General features: G+C 51.9%; 1 long non-coding RNA gene across 1 annotated transcript in view; it reads right to left on the reverse strand.

Moving 5' to 3' along the window:
- Positions 1 to 2,947, reverse strand: part of LOC102009289 — a 10,244-nt gene extending 7,297 nt beyond the window's left edge. The window contains exon 1 of the long non-coding RNA XR_260904.1: positions 2,876 to 2,947. This is a non-coding gene — a long non-coding RNA (uncharacterized LOC102009289). The remainder of the gene's footprint in view (positions 1 to 2,875) is intronic.
- Positions 2,948 to 8,073: the final 5,126 nt, after the last annotated feature.

Consider the following 8,073-nt stretch of genomic DNA (forward strand, 5'->3'; position numbering starts at 1 on the left):
GATCCTCTTGCCTCAGTCTCCCAGGTTCTGAGATTACACGTGTGCACCACCACACCCAGCTCAAACACGTTTTCAATAAGGCTAGAACAGGCTCAAGTGGACGCCGTGGGAAAGGTAGCTCCTGGCACTGATTTGGCATTGGTGGTGTTTGTGGGTAAAGCAGAAAGAACTGTGGAGGAGGAAAAGGCTGGCAGACAGGAGGGTGGAGAAGGGGTGAGCCCTGGGTGCTAAGGAGCATGGAGAGTGGGGTTCCCAAGAGCCCAGGGGACCAGAAACCCCATCCCAGCCTCAGAGAGGGGCTTCCTTAAGACAGACTTCCCCTGCTGTTCTCCCCAGGACCCTGCCCAGCCTGGCCCCACAGCCTGAGTTCTGAAACCCATGTGGGCCAGGACTGACCGGGGCAACGGCAGAAGGGAGCACTCTCGCCTTCCCACCTGCTGACCCTGACCTGAACTTGACCATCATGGCCCAGGCAGAAAATCTGGACAGCCTCGGAGCCCTTGAGGGATCCCAGGGAGGTGGGGAGCACCACAACGGAGAGGAGAAGAGGTGTGCTCCCCAAATGTTCTGTCCCGGCTGTCCTCTGAGTCCTGACTCCTCCCAGGGACGGACAGGGAAGAACACCAGGTGTTCCTTCACGCCTGCTCCTGGGAAGCCCCAAGCTGTGTCCTCACCCCAACACTGCATGCAGCCACAGACAGACCTGAGGAGGGGCTGAGCCACCCACACGCTCGGTCCAGAGGTCCTGGGTAAGACCACAACCTCTCAGGCAGTTTGGAAGTCTTAGGGAACTCCTTCTCAGGGCTGATTTAAATTACTTTGAAAAATATCATGGTGAAATACACATAACCTAAAACCGACCATCCCCCTTTCCCTTTTTGTTCGAGCCGGGCCGTAAGCCTATTTGTTGGTGCCTCTCACACCCGGGGTTGATCTTCAATCCTCAGTAAGCCCACTCAGTCACACCCAGAGCCATGCTAATCCGATCACTGCACTGATCCAGTTATCGCGCGCATGATCCAGTCGTTCTCAAAGGTCCCAGCTCAGAGCAAATGAGGCTTTGGGGGACGTTTTAGATATAAATCCCAACATATGTCCTTATCAGACATATGGTCTTCAAACATATGCTCCCATTCTGTGTGCTGCCTTTTCACTTTGTTGATGATATCTTTTGGTACACCATAATTTTGGGTTTTTTTTTTTTTTTAATACAGTTCTTTTGTGTTTAGTTCAACTCAAGGCCTTATGCACGCTAAGCATGTGCTCTATCTCTGAGCTATACATCCAGCCTCTACTTTTTTCTTTTATTTCTTATGTTTCTGATGTCATATCCAAGAAGTCATGACCAGATCCAGTGTCATGAAGATTTTCCCTACATTTTCTTCTGAGACTTTCCACTGAGCTATATCCCTAGCCCCAGCCCTGTTTTTATTTTTTATTTTGAGAAAGGATCTTGCTAAGTCACTAAATTGCCCCAGATGAGCTCAAACTTGTGATTCTCCTGCCTCAGCCTCCCACAGTTCTGAGATTACAGGCCTGCACCACCATGCCCAGCTCTTTGATCAATTTTGAGTTATCGTTTATAGGGAATCTAACGTAAGGATTCAACTTCAGTCATTTGCATGTTTATTTCCAGTTTCCTGGCAACATTTGTTAAATAACTTTTTAAAATTTACTTAAATATAGACAAATATAAGAGCTGTGTTTGTAGTTCTTTGGAACTATAAACCAAAACAAATATACAAATTAAACACAAATAAAAGTGACCAGTAAAATTCAAGCGTCGCTAAATTAACTAAAGAGATGATGTTATTTTGCTGAAACTAAGTCAACCACTGCTCAGGAACGGCGCAGCAGGTTCTGTCCGTTATCCCTCCATGGCTGGGTTTCCATGGGAACCACACCCGAAGCTCAGCCTCTGTGCTGTTCTCATTACCTGATATGCCTAATACTCCAGCGCCATCCCAAACACAAACATGTGCGACCACACAATCCCTTGGCATTGTGCAGGTCACCCAGGTGGGCCAGAATGGAGTGTTTAAGAACTTCTTAAAGTGTTTAAGAATTTCTATGCACACCTGTAATTCCAGCACTCTACAGAGGCTGAGGTAAAAGGATCACAATTTTAAGTCCAGCTCAGGCAACTTAATGACTTAGCAAGACCCTATCTCAAAATAAAATATTGTAAAAGGGCTGATGAAACAGCTCAGTGCAAGCTGGGCATGGGGGCACACGCCTGTAATCCAAGCACTCAGGAGGCTGAGGCGGGAGGATCATTGTGTCAAGTTCGAGACCAGCCTGGGCTACAAAGTGAGCTCAAGGCCAGCCTGAACTGCATAATGAGATCCTGTTTCAAAAAAAAAAAAAGACCAAAAAAAAAAAGAAACAGCTCAGGGCAAAGGCCTAGGTTCAATGCCCAGTCTTGCAAAAGAAAAAAAAAGAGGGGCTGGGGATTTAGCTCAGCGGCAAAGCGCCTGCCTGGCAAGCACAAGGTCATGAGTTCAGTTCCCGGTACCGGAGAAAAACAAAAACAACAAAACAAAACAAGAGAAAAAAAAGAAGAAGAATTTCTGTAAAGAGCTTGTGGACCGTGGAGACATGTGTGAAGACCAAGAGGGCCCCGGTGAGAAACCCTGGGAGAAGCAGAGCTGCACGAAGTCCTTCCCGAACAGAGGGATCGGTTCTTAAGAGTAAACAGTGGCTTTCTGGTGGCAGAGCTGCCTCTGCACATTATGCAGCTTCATAGGAAACACGTCATTCCTAAACATAGATCCTGGGGTCACCTGGACAGCACAGCCAGCTGCACTCCCTGGCAGGCACCCCCCAGCCACCACTCCCCCACCATGCACATCAACCCCCACCGGCTCCCACTCACCTCCCTCTCAGTGGGGAATCCTCACTGAGGGCTTCGCAAGGCTCCTGGCCACAACCTTGGCCTCTCTCGGGCTCCAGGACACCTCTCCAAGTCCCTCCTCCTGAGTCACAAGGCTTCTCCTCAGTGCTTGATCGTTACCATCAGCTTCTCATTTTCCTGTCTTAAACTTTACGACCTCTCCGCTGACCTCAGTCTCCTTCCAATGCCGCTTACTTCTCCCCCACCCCCAGCAGGACCTCGAAGCCGCTGGACAGTGCTCTCCAGTCTCCCTCTACCTCTGCTCCTTCTGTCTCCTCCTGGTGCACGTCAGTCCCACACCTGTGGGGAGGGACGCCCGGTGTCACCCATCCTTTCTGGAAATTCCCCAGGGGCCTCCAGGTGCCAGGGCCCCCCAACTTTCCTCCTCCTTGCTGGCCCCTTCCCTGTCTTCCTGTGGCCCGGCCCCTCTAGTGATGGGGTCCACCCTGTACCTTCCACCTTGGGGTTTTCCATACTTCCATATTTGAAGGTCTCCTAACCCTCCCATTTTCTTTCTGTGTCCTGACCCCAAATCACAGAGTGCCTTTTCTGCTCAAGGACATGGCCAGTCACAGGCTTTTCCCAGAAAGTGTGAGGCCAAGTGGGGGCCTGGAACATCCCCGGGCACTGAGGTGTCCAGGTTGTTGCTTAAAATACAGAAGGAAACTGGCCCTGGTCTTGAGCCAAATCTCTTAAACCCTTGCAAATACCTCATCCCTCACTCCACCCTGCAACAGACCTGGCAGACACCCCTTTCTCCCCACACCCAAGGGTACTGCAGCTCTGTAAGCGAGTTCCATAAGCAATGCTTGGACTGATTACCCTGGCCTTCGGGGTTCTTTCTCTGGAATCCTACACTGGGACAGCGGAGAGCGACTCCATCCACAGGTTCAGAGGGGCAAACTGCTGATGCAGATCACACCCACATTTCTCCCTCCAGCTCGGGCCACCCCCTTGAGACCCTGACTCACAGCCAGCTGCCGCTTGGACTCTCCACTCAGGGACATCAGACTGAATGTGCCCTGCAGAGCCCTCTCCCACATTCTTCCCCACCGCGTTTGCCAGCAACACCTTCCCCGGGTTCCTCTGGCCAGACACCCAGGCTCCCTGACCGCCCACAAGCACGTGAACAAGGCTCAACTCCATTAGTCACCAGGAAGTGCTTAAGCCCCAAGGACACTCCACCTGGCACCCACTGGGATGGGCATCAAGGGTTGGCAGGGACGTGGGGCTGGGAGCCTCTATAGTGCTGGAGGGAATGTAAAGAGGGCGGCTGCCATGGAAAACAACATGGCGGTTCCTCAGAAAGCTGAGTACAGAATACCCCACACCTACCTGGACCCTGCACTCCACCCCTGGCGTACACGTTCCCAGAGAACCAAACCCAGGGGTGCAGCACAACCTGTACGTGAATGTTCACACGGCCCTACCCACAAGAGTCCACAGGCAGAAGCAACACAAATGGCTGTCACTGGATGCACAGAATGTGGGACATGTACACAGTGGAATATTCCTCAGCTGTGAGAAGGAAAGAAATCCTGCCACACGCTCCCACATGGGTACACCTAGAGGACATTACACCAGGTGCAATGAGTTGTTCACAAAAGGCAACTATTGCATAGTCCTTTCTATAGGAAGGTGAGAGCCGGTCAGTCCACAGTGCCGGGAGCAGGTGAGCAGCGTCCCGGGCAGCAGAGGGGAGAGGAGAGACTCCTGATGCGCACCGGGTTGTGTAACTGGGTTGGGACAAGATAGCGATGAGGACTGAACGGCACTGTAAATGTAGCAAATACCATGGAATAGTACGTTTCCAACGGGTTAAAGTTGCATTGTGGAATTTTACTTCAATAAATAAACCAAACAAACTCAAATTTGACCCCTCTCAGCTCCTCTCCTCTGTCCAATACCCACCTCCATCCTGTCAGCCAATCAGTCTGCCGCCACCTGCTCCCAGCAATATCTGCCTCCCCTAGAGGACTTCGAGGGTGTCCCAATCAGTGTTCCAGGTGCCATTCTGTCCCTCTTAGGCATGCTCTCCTCACCAGCAGCCACGATCCTGTTAAAACGCAGTCAGATCCTGTCCGGCCTCTGCCCTGACCCCTCCTGGGGCCACAACCAAAGTCCTTCCATTCTCCTCAGCTTCCTGTCCACACCCAACCTGCCCTTTCTCTCTCCCTGGGTTCACCCCTGCCTGCCCCTGCTGCCCCCACACGTGCCAGGTCCACTCCACTCCCACTTGGTGCACATGGCTTCTCCTGTCTTTTTCCAGAATATTCTTCCCTGACATTGTGCCTCAAAGCTGTGGGTCTCCTCGGCCTCCCTTCCCACTGCACTCCCAGGACCCCTTCCCCGATGAAGCTCGTTGCCATCACTTACTGTTAACTGGCATTCAATACGTGTTACTGGTTGGCCTTGTGGGTGGCCTGTCCCCTACGCTAAAATACAAGGGACAGGAGTTTTCCCATTTTGTTCCCTGCAATGTTCTCTATGTGTGGGGCAGCGCCAGACGTAGAGAACACACACAGGAAACAGCTGACAAGAGAATGAGTGGTTTAAATTCATCTAAGCCAGTGATGGTGAATCTTTTAGAGCTTTAAATGATATAAACAGCCCTCTGTGGCACATGTGCCATAGGTTCGCCACCACTGATCTAAGCCCACGTGTGTGGATTTGTTTTGCAGAGGGCATGCACGCATGTGTGTGGGGTGGGTAGATGTGCATGTGTGTGGGCTACATGTCAAACAGTTATGCTTGGAGGTAGGAATCCAAGGTTGTAAAGTCCACTGAAAGGCACCAGCAAGCTGGCAAGGGCACCTACAGGAGCAGGATTGGGTTGGAGTGTTCACTCAGGATGTTACTCAAATGCACACAGCTCGGCCAGGTGCCACGGCCCATGCCTGTAATCCCAGCCCTCTGGGAGGCAGGAGGATTATAAATTCAAGCCCGGCCTGGCCTACAAAGCAAGACCTTGTCTAAAAAGGAAGGAAGGGAGAGGAGAGGGTGGAGGGAGGAAGACCCCCAGTACCAAGAAAACAAAGTGCACAATTCAGACGCAGGGGCCAACCTATGGCAGTCACACCCATTTTAGTGTACGTGGATGTCCCCTGAGGGAGCAGATGCTCCCACTGCAGTCACCTTGACATAGGCAGTGCCTGGGCCATGCAGTGAGGCCTTCGCCTGGGATGAAGAGCAGAGGGAACACACTGGAGGACCTCCTATGGGACAGGACACTGGCCCCCTTAATCTCTCATCTGAGGCACCTCTGCTGCTCACTGTAGCCCTTGGCCTGTGGCCACAGCTTTCTTTCAGACAATTCCCAGGGGTGCTGTAGGTGCAAGCTGAGCTACGGAGTTCAGCTCATTTGAGAATCCTAGCATGCATCCCCATAAAAGATGTCTTTATGGGCAGATATTTCCTGGTGGCAGCCTGAGGAGGCTCAGATTCCTTAGACAGCCAGTCCCCTGCCTCCCCTGCGGCCCCTCCCCAAGCCCACAGAAGCCAGGCAGTGTATGGAGCTCATCACAAGCCCTGCCAGTCTAAGGCATTTTATTCCCGGTGCTCAAAACTGTCCAACCCCCCTCCCATGCCAGTCCTGATGGGATTTAAGGTGGCTTAATGAGGACCCATAAAACACAGTGAGAGAACATAAATTGGAAAAGGGTGTGAAAGCAGAAATAAAACAAGCGGGAGCTGCATGGAATGAGCTAGAGAAAGGTGGAGGGGTAAGAACAGGAAGGGCCATAGTTAAGAAAACTACTTTCCCTACTCCAAGGGGAGAGGCCCTGTCCCTGCAGCCTGATTTCCTAGGCCCTCCTTTAACAGCCTGGGCACTTACACCATCTGCCCCCTGGGGCAGGAGCTCTGTGTGAAAGGTCCAGCTTCCCACCCCCTGCCTCATCAGCCCAGCCTACAGGGTGCAATCCACACCATCTCCCTACACACAGGGGTCCACAGAGACCCTGGACCTGACACTCCCAAGGTCTGATGCTCCAGCTGCTGAGACCAAGCTTCTCATAAGATGTGACCTTCATCTTGGGTCCCCATAGCTGTGCCCAGGTGGCCAGGAGGAGGGTGTTATGGCTTGTGTCTAGATGGCCCCCCAAAGCCTCAGGCAGTCATAGGTGGGGTTTTTTCAGAGAGGCTGTATCTAGAATGTATGACACTGAGATTGATTCTTGGTGCAATTCCAGAATCAAAGGCACTGGGATTAAGGGTATGAGTGCTACCCACTCTAAGGAGTCTAGATAAGTTATAGGACAGAAAGACCTGTGGTCTTCCCTTGCTTGCTTTTGCTATCTTCTGCCTGCAATGAACTATTTCTCCTCTGCAATGCCCCTCTGCCACGCCACCCCACCTTGGAGCCAGCTGATTATGGACTGAAACCACTACGAACTATGAACTAAATAAACCTTTCCTCTTTTAACCTTGTGTGTCTTATATTTTGTCTCAGTAATAAGAAAACAGAAGATAGAGGGGGTGCTGAGTGATCACCACCTTGTACCTCCAGTTTTCTGTGCAACAACCGAGAAACCCAGTGAGGACCCCTGTAAGCAAGAGCATTGGGGCCCAAACACCAGGGGAGGTATGAGTGTCCATGGCCACCTACAGGCCTGGAACCCCTGGGGATGTGATTGCTCTTCCTGCCACAGCTGCTGAAGTTGGAGGAAGCCACCAAGGACAGAGGGTCAGAGAAACAAGGAAGGATTAGGGGCCAAAAAAACAATACCACACCACACAAGGGGAGAGTTTTGCCTTAGGACAAGGCAAGACTGATTGAGAGACTCCAAGCACCCAGCACCACAGGACCCAGATGGACTGAGCTGGAGCCGAGCTGGACCTCAGGCTGGAGAAAGGGCAGCTGCCGTCTAGGGAAATTTTATGCAGCACTGGACCCTAAGGAGCACCTGGAATCCAGCTGATCTTGCCTGTGTGTCTGCTGTTTTCCCTCTTTACTCTGTTTCTCAGGGAGCTCAGCAAACTTGGATGGATCAGGGCCTGGGGTTGGAAGCCAAGACCCCAAACATGCTAGGCACATACATGCTCCACCACTGGGCTACCCACTCCCCAGCCTAACCTGGAATTTACATTGAAAAAGCTCCAGGGAATGGCTGTGGCCTTTGGCAGGGAAAGGATTTCCGCTGGAGCCACAAACTCCTCTGTTGAGCTGCTACTTACAAAGG

This window comes from Chinchilla lanigera, unplaced genomic scaffold, assembly GCF_000276665.1.
Source record: "Chinchilla lanigera isolate Chin_1 unplaced genomic scaffold, ChiLan1.0 scaffold00021, whole genome shotgun sequence".
Classification (NCBI taxonomy): Eukaryota; Metazoa; Chordata; class Mammalia; order Rodentia; family Chinchillidae; genus Chinchilla; species Chinchilla lanigera.